This window comes from Astatotilapia calliptera, chromosome 16 (assembly GCF_964374335.1).
Source record: "Astatotilapia calliptera chromosome 16, fAstCal68.1, whole genome shotgun sequence".
NCBI classification, from domain to species: domain Eukaryota; kingdom Metazoa; phylum Chordata; class Actinopteri; order Cichliformes; family Cichlidae; genus Astatotilapia; species Astatotilapia calliptera.
This window is the reverse complement of record NC_137437.1, coordinates 25,540,316-25,553,204: the sequence shown is the minus strand read 5'-3', so window position 1 is coordinate 25,553,204 and position 12,889 is coordinate 25,540,316. Positions and strand designations below refer to the sequence as shown.

At 36.8% G+C, this 12,889-nt stretch overlaps 1 long non-coding RNA gene across 2 annotated transcripts; it reads left to right on the top strand.

Moving 5' to 3' along the window:
* The first annotated feature begins 631 nt into the window (after positions 1-631).
* Positions 632-10,455, top strand: LOC113007942 (uncharacterized). 2 transcript variants are annotated; one of them, XR_013902273.1, is made up of 4 exons: positions 641-1,365; positions 3,029-3,197; positions 3,276-3,433; positions 9,773-10,455. It is a non-coding gene; the product is annotated as an uncharacterized LOC113007942 (long non-coding RNA). The 2 variants fall into 2 exon arrangements; XR_013902272.1 differs by having other exon boundaries at positions 632-1,365; positions 3,029-3,433.
* The last annotated feature ends 2,434 nt before the right edge of the window (positions 10,456-12,889 follow it).

Below are 12,889 nucleotides of genomic sequence, written 5' to 3'. Positions count from 1 at the left end.
GAATACATGTTTTCTTTCCTAGAGAGGATGATAAGATATCCTTGTGATAGAGTAGAAACTCCCACAACACGTACATGGACCCCTAGTGAGGGACTACACCAAGCACAAAGCCTGACCTCTTGGAACACTTGACCAGGAACAACCAGTCCCTAGTTCATGATACTAATAAAGCTAATGTCTGTCAGCTGGTTTACACAACCATAAGTGCAACCTATCTAGGCAACCCCTTGTTTCCAAACGTCTTTACAGCTGTACGGCTCTTTCTTTGGCATCCCCTTGAAGTCTGTGTATGAGTGTGTGTGTGCGTGCGCAGATAGACGAGTTGCTACATCTGTATAAAGACTGTGATTTGCACTTCTTTATTCCAAATATTTGCTCTCCCTGTATCTGATAATAATGACTATTTTCTCCCAGTTCCCTCAGATTGAAATCGGGTGTGTTTGACCGAGTGTGTAACTTGAATATGTGCGAGTGTGTGTCCAAGTTAGTCTCAGTAATTGGGCCGGCTCTGCTCTCCCGGGGAGCTCCCGAAGGTAGAAAAACTCAACGTTCCATTACATCCTCCTGTTCGCTCCTTTCATTCAATTCGTCACACACCTCCTCTTCACCCTGCAAGTGTTTGCACCTGCGGGTATGTAGTGTTTGTGTACGTGTGCCTGGTTATTGAGTGTGTGTATGGTTATGAGTTTGCTGAGAGTGGTATGTCCTTGTTTGTGCGTGTTTTTTGGGGGTTGGGGTGTCTCATAATGAAGCCATATGGCCTGTCTGTTAGCATGCGAGCTGCCAGCACTCAGAGCTGAGATGCTGGCAAAAAGCACTAAGATCAGACGTGAGTGGCATACTCCTGTCTTCTTCTCTTTCCCATCCCTGCTCTTCTTCTTTACCCTCCCCTCCCTTCTTCTTCTCCTCTCTGTGCTCCTCCTCTTTCCTTCTGTTGTTTGCTACCCATCTTTCTGTCCCTATCTCGTCTCGTGCCTACTCCCATCATTCTTCTCATCATCTCATATGTACTTTATTCATTTGTGCATATCCCCAGTTTTTTCCCCCCTCTATTTCCATTTACTCGCATCTTCCCTTATCTTTTTTGTGCTAACACCCACTACTTAGTTCTCCTCTTCCCTCCTTTGTTCTTCACATTAGACCCTGTTGTTTTCGCGTCTCCCTCTCTCTCTTCCAATCAGATTAACTGGTGTGAAACGATCCATTTCCACATTTTCCTCTGAAGCCTGGAGAGGAGACTGTGGTCTGACCTAAATTTACATGTAAGGGAGGGAATCTAGATGACAGCACATGAAGGAGGGAGAGAGAGAAAGACCAAGAGATGAGGAGTGGGTGTCTCTGTCCGTCAGGGACTTTCTCTGGACAGTAAGAAAAGTTTTATACTTCTGTTGAATACCTTCAATCAAAATGTCAAAATAATGAGTCAAAATAATGAGTCCAACACCTGCCAGTTGTTCTATTTTAATATGAGCTCGTTAACTGAGCCTAATGAATGTATCACATTTTAATTGTAGTAGGAGAAGAAATATGATTAGAAATTATTTTAAAAATAGGGTAGTATTATTTTAACTTTTTATGTCTAACTATGTCTAACTAAATGAAAGCATTAATATACTGTAACCTAAGTTAGAATCATTTTTTATTATTATTAAAATATGTATTTAGTACGTTTGGGATCAAAGGTGAGAAACAGCTTACATTTATTTACCTTTTGTAAATAAGAATCAGAAAATAATAATCCATAAAAACCCTCAATAATATTTATCATTACTTATTGTTACTTGTTGTAGGGTTTTACCTTACAAGATAAATCCCGTAAAACGACCGATGTTCTGATTTGACACTAAAAAAAATTGAAATTAATTAAATTGAATTGAACGGAATAATTTTCAGCCTGCATTTTCACATAAGTGGTCGTATTTATTTGCACAGAGTAGTTGTTTTAACTTAAATTAGAACTTTCATTTGAATATTTTTTTTCTTTTGATTTGACACGTTTAAATTGTGGCATGGAGGTGAAAAAAGAGAGAAGCAATTAAAAGAAATGTTACATCAAACAAGAATGAGGACCCTTAAGTTTAATTTTGAAGGAGGGCAACCTCTTTACAACCAAAATTGTTTGTGCATAAAGAATTTAAAAGAACAGAAGATATCGATTTAGGTTTTATACTTTAATAATCTTTTACCTGTAAATATTTTACTTTTTCTTCTGGGGGATGTAGTTTAGATTAATTATTATTAATTATTATTATATTAAGTGGTATAACTGTTATCAGTGTACATTGTGACCAACACATAACATTAAAAAGTTTGCAGTTTATTACTATTAAGATATAACTTTATTGTTATAAAATTTATTTTGACTGTACGGGTTAAGCTTCACTTTTGAATCCAAATTGCAGAAGAGCAACTGAACAGTTTTAGAAATGTATACGATATTTTTTGGTGGAGAGAAAATTTAACTCGTATAGTTAATTTAATTGTTTGCTTGTTTTTTCTAAGTCTGTACCAAACCTGTTGCAGTTGAACACTGCCTATAATTATGTTTAATATTAGTCAGGTAAATATCAGTTGATTGAATCACATAAATGTGAGTTGATCTGTTGAAAATATCTTTGAGTAAAGCTTTTAGTAAAAGAAAATACATATTTATGTATTTATTGGTGTAAGCTAGAATAACAGGATTTAATTCAATTCTTACTGACAGAAAAAATGTGAAAGTTAACCTAAACATCCATCCCATAAGACTGGAAAATATGTCCTGTCAATCCACAATGTATTTACAATAAAACACTTAAAATGTATGAGGTGTGATAAATGTATATGTTATGTACAGTGCAAGTTTTTTTGTGTTTGTGTGTTAGTGTGTGTTTTTAAGTGATGTACCTTGTGTGAAGTACTGTTGTACAAAGCAAGAGAGTTATTCAGAAGAAGAACTTTATCCAGGAACTATCTCTGTGTTTTCTTAATCTGTTCATCTCGGGCTCTCCCTCTTTCTCTATTTTTGTCTGCCATGTGTTCTCCACAGGGAGCAGGGGAGGTAGACTGCTTTCGCATGCATGGGTGTGAGAGGAAGATTCAACACCCCTTCACTTGCTGAGACACACATGGATGACTTAGTTTGTGTGAAAAACCCTCACGCAATGGAACGAGACAGTCTGTCCCAGAGTCAGAGGAGAGAGTGGGCCTTCCTCTCTGTACGTATGTTGACTATTTGTTAGCATAAGACTGCTACTGTATGTATGCATGTATGCGCCTGTGTGTTTCCTTTTCAGCTTCCTGGCACGAGCAAGGCCCGTGTTTGCCAGTGTTCCTGTATGTGGGATGACTGCAGCTTGCGTGATCAGAACAAAGCAAGAGAGCATGACAGAAAATCCCTCAATACCCGGCCTTTAAAAAATGCAGGAGGCCAACGCACGCAGAAGCAAGTAAGGTAAATGTATAAATTATGGACCAAAAAAGTCTGCTTCAAAAAGAGGGAGAGATCCCCCACATGAGGCAACAAACTTTATTGCATGTGAAGACAGAGCACCGACAGCTGCGGAGTGCTTGCTAGAGTTCCTTCACTCCGTCTTGCTAAATAATGAGCCAGCACCTTTCTAATAAATGGACCGTGTAGAGCTCCTCTTGCATATTGTTGGCATTCAGCCAGTACAGTTCACATACACACTGGCCTGCGAGAAAAAGTTGAAATTTTGAATGTAGTTTCACTTTTGGCTATTTATCTGCAAACTTATAAAAATATGTTGTTTATAGTATTAATAAATATAACTTTACATACAGAAATGAATCTAAACGGAATATTTTTTAAAGCTTTGAACTAAAAGAAAAGTACATTAAAAATATATATAAACCGATTAGAAAAATCAAAGCAAACGTTATAAATATATATGTGGGGCTCGGATGTTTTTTAAGCAAAAAATAAAAAGGTTCCTATTTTAGTCTTTTAATATTGGAGTTTTTAACAATAGTATATAACATTATATTGTGGTGTGTCAAAGAAAAGTGCTTTTGAGTATTTTGCTGGTAATTTGCTGCCTTACCAGTTTTTTTAGGTAAGTATTTAAGTATTTTATTTTTTTAAATTCTGTTTTTTTAATCTTAAAAAAAAGAAATATAAAAAAAACACTGTTAGACCTGAAGAGAAGGATTACTAAAAATCTACCGATAAGAAAATTGTTGTTAATGTTAATTTTCTTTTTAAGACATTATAAGAAAATAACATCTATTTCTGTATTTTAGAGTAGTTGTTAGTAGTTGTTTGACTTTTTAACTGTTTCTCGCAGTGATGGTCGACTTCTACATTGCAGAGTTTCATATTAGAAGAGAAGAGACTGGCTTGTTGAAATCAAATTAAAAGTCATTTTGTTATAAAATATATTTCTAACTAAAATATCGTTTTCTGATGGTAAAAAGGTCCTTTGCTGTTACTGATCAATGTTCCTGTCTTTCCTTTAACAACTAATTATCCAAGAAATTATGATTGCTGTAAACCTTTTTTACTACATGCGCTGGACAATTTATTTTAGTAATTTTACCTTAGATGAAGAATTCTTAAATGTACATAAAACTGAAATGTGATCTTTAAAAAACGAACAATTTTGAAAAGCATTTTAGGGGAAGCCCTTAACTACATCACACACTATGTTGTAGCTTACACAGGGACTTACATTTACCCATTTCATTTGTACAGAAATGAATAAGGGGACTGCAGTATAATAAATGTATAACTATTATTATATTCGCTTTTATTAGCTTTTATTAAGAGCCCATAATTTTTCTTTTCTTTTGGGAGAAATTGTTTTTTGGGGCATTTCTTTTAAAAATTGTAAAATGACTATGTTTATGAATCAGTACACAAAAAACTGTTCTGAAATCACCTCATGAAAGCACATAATCAATGCTTCATGTCAGACTAGCAAATGATGCAGCCACTTTCCCTTTATGCTCTCAGAGTCTGTGTGTTATTTTGTGCAAACGTGCAGAAAATGTGGGTTTGTCCGTGTATGCGTAACGTGCACATGCGCATTGGACAGGCTTCCTGGAGTCCTCTTTAAACTGTGCATCAAAGCATGACTAACAAGTCAGCACACAAGTCGGTCCTTGCCTGCCATGACATTGTGGCGTCATCGCTGGGATTTAGATGTCACCTATCATCGTTCAGGCAGGGTCGGAAAATCTTCACCATACATTTGCATGGCAACATACTGTAGCAACTCACTTTACCATTATTACTTGTGGTAAAGAGATTCATCTCAAATAACATTCATCAACACAGTAAGTCAACCCAAATCTAACTGTATTTGTCTCATCCTCCATCACAACCTAACAAATAAAGAGCACCTGAAACAAGAGAAGAAGAAAAAACCTATATGTATTGTAGGGATATAACTGAATTAAATAGACATTATTAACATAAATGATTGTAATGTGTATGCAAACCATTTATTAGGATATTTAGGAAATTTAACAGTAAAAACGGTATTTACAGTAAAGTGTTGCTTGGAGCTGGACACAGGGGTAAGGTTATAAACAATAACAATAACGATTTCACTCCTATGGTACTTAACATTGTGCAGAAGTTCTCTACTCACCTTTCTGAAGGTGCAAGTTGCAAAAATATTTGTTTGATACGTAGGGCTGTGAATTATTCAGGAATTATTTAATAATGCAGAGAAGTGAGGAGGAGACTCAAAACCATGGCAGTAAAAACTGCTCAGGCTGGCTGCCTGTAAGCTCTTGCCACAGATACAAAATGTATTGCCCTATCTCTTTCTAATTGGCAGCAATACCTACTCTTTGCAGACATGCAATTTTCACTCACACTTCATTTTGCACTTAAATAGTCTCTTACACATGCTCCATTACTAAGCAAAGTAGAAAAAATGCAAATTTGCTCATTTGCTTTTCCCATAAACTGGATGTCCCCTGAATGCACCAGGAATAACACATAACTCAGTAGCACTAAGTGCACAAATTGCATTTAAGTGTGTGTGTGCACTTGTGCGTGCGCGCGTGTGGGCATCTGCATTAATCTGGGGATCCTGCAGATACCGCTTTGCCGACAAGCGCTATCATTATACAACAGCTGTACTTGTCACCAAACAGAAAAGGCCCAAGAAAAGTAAAGCTAAGATGATAAAACATCCCCTCCCACATATACACACACGCATCACACATATATACACACGTACACACACACACACACAACTGGGTTGATCTGTTTAGGTGAGTCACCACTTCTTAAAGCAGCAGTAGGTGGTTATGGCAGCAGCTTTAAATAGACAGCATAAAGCCCTGAGTCAATTGGTAAAGTAACAGAGAGTGACAGAGAGAGGGAGAGGGAAAGAGAGAGAGAGAGAATTAGACAGTGAACACAGGAAAATGAGAGATTGGGAGTGTATTTGAGTTGTGCTGAGTGTGTCGTGCTGAGCTCGAGGGCTAGGAATCATCTCACATCCGTCATGGAGGCTGGTTGTAGGGTCAAACTCAGTACTGTGGCGAATGGCCCTGTTATCACACAGCTTTACATTCGCTGCGCTGCCTTTTCTCAAAGGCAGCAAAACAGGGCTGGAAGAAAACCAAAAATAGAGACGCCCAATTAGAACTGTTCCCAAAGCTTTGATGGAATTAGCAGTGAAAGGAGGCTTGCATAACCCACCCTCCCAAAATGTGCAGACAGCATATGCAACACTTGTCCTATTTACTGGAAATGAGTCCTGGGTCAATTTTATGGTTCTGTGAAAAAAAATTACATAAACAAAATGTGCGGCAGGTAATGCCACGTTGTTGTCGTTTAGTTTTGTGAGACATATTTTGTCTATTGTAGCATTACCTTTGGCCTCATAAAATGCTGACCAGGAACTGGTGTAGCTTACAAATATAAAGATGTGAATCCTGGTGTAGATCCTGCTCATCAGCAGCAGCTTGCCTGGTTGCCTCAGGCAATATAGCCTCAGACTGCTGAAGAAAGAGGCTCACAGATATTTCATCAGATTCATTTATATATATAGCACTTTTAGCCAAGGACTAACACAAGTCTAGGCCCAGGCAGCAACACTTTATTCTACAGGGAAAAGCAGGAATCAGATTTATTAATATAAAAATGAATACTGAAATAGCATATTTGAAATCTGTGCATAACACCTTATAAATAAGCTTTCGCACACCGAAAAAATCTTTCAATTGAATGAAAATTTGCAGAATTAAATTTGTGATTATAAGGCATTTTTGAATGCAACATAAGTTGATGAATATTGAATGGCTGTTTACATTTTACAAGGTTCAACAAAAGATGTTCATCCACAAAGTGACACATTGTGCACAAGCACACAGACACCAATGCAAAGACCTTAGGGATTTGATCATAACTCAGAGGGCAGCAGATTGTATGATATATATATATTCCAGTGGGAGTTGTAAAAGAAATACTTTTTCAATCTATAATAAATAAAACTGATGATAATGATCAGCTGGAAGATGAAGGTTTTTCCCATGATGTATCGTTTTTATATTTTTTCAATGGCTTGTATAGTTAAAAAACATGTAAATGTACATTTTTCTTTTTTTACAAGTGTAAGAAGTAACATGTATGTATCATGAAATGTATTAGTAATCAATGGGTGACCGCTGACAGGAAAATAAACACGACCATTTACAGTTGTGGTCAACAGTTTATCAATATCTGTTGACCTTTGGGAGTTTTAATTATTTCTTTGAACTCTTATTTTTCTGTGGTGGAATGATTGTACAACATGTTTATCTTTTAAAAACAGAGAATTGTATGTGCAGGTTTGAATTTATTCAGGATTTTTATAAGCTCAGAGTTCAGGTAATGTAATCTTTTTTTTTCTTTATTAAATGTTTCAGTTACTTGTATTTATTTTTTTATTTGAGACCATCCCCAACTTTCATGACAAGCTGGTAATAAAGGTAACGTGAAAGGGGCCAACTTGCTGGTGTAAAGATTGGACTTGATTAGCCCAGCAGAGGCCAAATATGGAGACATATAAAAATGGAAGGGTGAGGAAAAAATAGGGAAATATTACAGCAAATAACGGGTTAAGTTTGAAGGGGCAACTCCCCTCCTCTTCCCTACCCAAGCAGACAAAAAGAGCGTGAGGGAGCAAGAAAATGAAGATTTTTGGGGGGCATCCTCCTCCTTTTTCCAAGCAAGGAGTTGGATGTGGGTGGTGGAGGTGGAGCAAGTCAGGGGGTGGCCAAGAGCGCCGCCGAGCATGCCTAATCGGACAGGACAGTTCCTGCTTATTATAGAACCAAGCACAGATAATAAAATCTGAATCAAACTGCTAGCTGAGAGCCGCGAGAGAACCGCCTCCTCTTCAATTTTTAAAGTTATGGCAGCGCTTGACACTGGGGTGGATCGTATAACACCAGTTTGCGTGCAAATACTTACTTAGCGAGCCAACACGGCCCAAATCTGCAAGGCCGACATGCAGGTGAGCGGCACTACAGCTCTCTAATTACACCACAGCCCCAACAGCTCTCTTCTTCGTAGTTTGTCCCATCACTCCCCTGCCTCACCAACTCACCAACAGTCACGATTTGAGTGTTGACAGTTTATTACCTTCTATTACTTTTAGTGAGAGTAGTGAATCTGAGGATGAATTCATGTTTCGGTTGCTGGGAACTGGTAGCACTCGAATAAACACTGAAGTGCCCAAATATACAAGCAGACAGGGCAGAGGAGAGCAAGTAAGAACAGAGGCACAAACAGTCAAGGGGAAGCTGGCAGCTCTGTGTGAGTTGCAAGCCAACCTTTATCTTTTTTAAATTATGCTCATATGCAGCTGATTTAAATTAGCAAAACACATTTTCCGAAAAAATGTAAAGAAGCCCGGATGAAGTTGTTCATCTGCATATCAAACCCAGCTAAATCTGCACTGCCAAAGCTTTTGAATAGTTTTTTTTTTTTGTATAAATTGGTTGTGGCAACTCTAGTATGTTAAAGATTAGTTTATACTGTAGGAAACCAGACACAAATTTGGATTGCTATGTAATGCAGACAAACAATTTGTACAGTCATCTACAGGCGCAATTTACACCCATCTCTTTTACTCCTTACTGCTTACGGGACAGTTAACATGCATATGCTCTGACTGTTATATATTGAAGAGTAAAAAAGCAACTGAATACATGAAGGGACGTTATAATTGGACTGTCCTGCAGAACTGATTTACTTCAGGGAATTTTATACATGACGAGTTAGGCATCATAACATCTTTAAGCTTAATAGTTCTGAAGTAATGTCTTATGTACATGAGTATGGGTTATGTAAATCCCTATAAATAGTAGTCTTTGCTAACCTGGACTAGATCCACTTTTTCCTTTGCTGTAGTGCTAAGTGTTATTACAGGTCTAATTTATGACATAACTCATCAGTGAAGCTCAGTGTATAGTTTAGAGGTATAGTAATTGTTTCCAGTTTGTGAATAGAATTTGCATAAAAATCAGACCTTTTATTTCAGTCTGTCCTTTATTCAAGGCAGTTAAGCCCAAACCTATGGAATATATTTTGTTTTTCTGTAAATGCACGTCTCATCAAAATCCTCATGCTGCAGCTCTCTTTGGTCTTCAGCTGGTGACTCATTCAAACTTCTCTTGCTTGTAGTGAATTAAATTTAAAAAGTAGATACCTTGTATTATTGTTCTGAGTGATGTTTAAGTGTTAACTTGAAATACAATAGAATGAAATAGAAAACGTGTCTATGAATTTATTATGAATCTTCTTTTTTTTTCATTCCCATTACAGCTGCTATCATCCATTGTATTCAACAACGGCCAACTTTTTGCTCTCCTGGTGGTGGGTGGGTGTACCAACTGTGGATCTGCCATCAGCTGCAGTGCTTAGCCAGTCCCAAACTATACATTTTGTTTTTCATCATCTCTCTTCTGCATATCCGACTGTGTGTCTGTTGGTATATTGTACATTTAATGCCAGTAATAACTGCCAGAATCCACAGAAACTTTTGTTTTTGGTGCCAGATCTGAAGATGTGCCCCCATGCAGGGCTGTATGCATCTGGTGGTATAATAAAAGTTAGCTACAGTGAGGGTCGGAAGAACATTCAGTGACTCTTAGTGTGGCATCATAAAGGATACTTTGGATGTTTATAATTAAAATAATGACAAACTCCCGCTCATTTTCTTGTGCCATAGAAAAATCAATATCTGGTACGCGCTTCAAAGCACTCAAGGGTGGGGATTTGCAAGGGGTGAAAACTGGCAAACAAACACGGCATTTAAACTGGGTTGTGAAGATTAATCATGTGTTCAGTATGTATTGCACTGAAGACAAAAACTCTATTCATGAGTTACTGAAGAGACGGAAATTTCGGAGAGTACTTATTTCATAGTGGCCCAACTGGAAGTGTTATTGCTGTAAATTAGGACAATGTAGTCGAATACATATGCAAATAAAAGCTGTTTATTTGTTTGTTTGTTTTTCTTTGCAAACATAATAAAAAAAATGATGTATACACGATAAAGACACAGCTGAAAAATTCTATGCTAATACGTTACATCGATAATTTGTTGGACAAACTTTTGCAGTTTTGTAGTTTTCCTTCTGTACATCACCACAGCAGATTGCTGTCCCCCACAAAATTAATTGTATAATTGAGTGAAGGCCTGTTGCCTCAATATATTACTACTATATTACAGATATAACTTCTGGAGTTGATATCTGATGTCTTGAATTTGTATTTTATAGTTTTTTCCACTGTAATTTTTAAAAAGACACCCAAAGAGATGGCAGTGCAAGTGATTAGGCTAAAACAAAATAAACCTTACAGAGAGAGAGAGAAAACAATAATGAAAAACTGAATGCAGAAACACCCACAAATAAGCAGCCACTGAAGGTGGCTACAGTAAAGGTCTGGCAGTGCATTTGATGATAAATATCAATGGCTGCCTAACTAGGAATCATTGATTGCAATGATTCTCATCCAGGTATTAGAAACAATCCTTATATATACAATTATGTTAGTTTGAGTCTGAAAATATAAAAATTAAAGGTGAAAGCCTGCACTTCAGTTACACATTGATTGTCAGGTCTTAAAATCCATTGTGGTGGTATACAGAGGCAAAACTATAAACATCTGTCTTTGAGCAACAAATGGGCCCAACTTTCTGCAGACTTTGGAATTAATCAGCATTTACATAATACAGCTATTAGATTTAACAGAGCTTGAGATGAAATGCTACATATTCAAATTTAATTGAATCTGCTCTCAGCAGATTGCTACACAATGCACTACCATAACAATCCATGTAAGTCCCATGCATGCCAGTGCAATAATACACAAAAGCACCAAGGTATGTTATTTTACTTGCTCTATGATGAGATCAAATGGTCAAAATGTCAGGATAATGACAAGTATGAGCTGTACAAAACCCAGAGATGGATAAAAAAAAAGGAACTAAGATATAAGGAAATGAAAGAAACACACACTCCTTTTAGTGTCTTTTTCCATGTGCAAAGTGGCCAGGTTTTTGATTGCTATGATAAAAAAGTTACAATGACTTTTACAACAACATTGCATTGGGAACACTACTCTCACACTCTGGAAGACCTATAACACAAAATTCAGTTCACACAGACAAAAATGAGCATCCTCCGAGCTCGCAATTTTGAATTTCAAACTAAGTTTACATTTGCAAAATAAACATTTTTTAAAATGGTACTCTGAGCTGTTCTTTTTCACTGAAACTTACTCATCCGTGCAGATCCCAATCACTGCCACTTCCCAAACTAAATGAAGCACTTCACACTAATATAGCATTGCTGACAGATTACTTTGAAATGCCAAGAAAAGCCAGTGAGAGCAGAGGTGGCAAAAGCACAGTCATTTTTCACTTACATTAAGTAGAAGTACAGATCCTTGTTTTAGAAAAGCTCAAGTACTTATTTGACTTCTTTACATAAATAAAAGTCAAAGAGTACTACACTACACAAAACTTAAATTCTAATTCTGTTGAATGTACTCAACTTAAACATCTGTTATGTAGAACAAAAGCAAAGAAAAATAAAGTAAATTTTAAAAAATGCTCTATTTCTTGTTGCCTGCATTGTAACTGTTTAGGTGTCAGGGTTTACAGTTGGATTCAGCAGGTGTGGGAACCCTACATTTGGCTATAGTGGTGCAGCCTCTGGGTCACATTAATTTCTACTATGATCAGGTAAGCTGTGGATTTAGTCAGCTGGTTTAACAGATATTACAAGAGCATTACATGAGCTATCATGGCTGCTTTCTCTCCCCTAGACCATATAAATCTAATATAAATGTGAGTGAATCTAATCAGAATCATTACCTTAAATTTAATTTGATGTCTGCTACCCTTCACAAACACCATATCTGATCGGCACCAGTCCAACATACCACATTATTGTAAACTTTACAACAGTACTGTAAACTAACCAGCATAACCTACATTGAACTTCCTGGTTTCATCCAGTCCTTGAATAGCACAGAGTTAATATACTTAAGTTTGTTTTGCAAGACACAAAAGAAAACATAGTTCAATAACACATCATGTATAGTTCCAGTACCTGTTCAAAATAACTCTAAAGTAATTGAGGGGATTATATGTAGGCTTTATCTAACTTCCAGTATTAAATGTCACCGAGCAGTCCTAAACTTTAACAATAATCTCTCTTCTTCTTCTCCTGTACTGACTTTCTTACATTTTTCTGTATCACTGAGTGAAGTTATCTCTTGCTTATTTCTCCCTGGGAAATTCAGCAGCAGTACCTTTAGCTTGCAGACTCACTCTGTGACAAAGTGCACAAAAAACCCCTGCTTGCTGATATTTTTTTGAGTTGTTTGAAAGGCTGCGTTTGAAATTATCTGACACTTAAAGTACGTTAT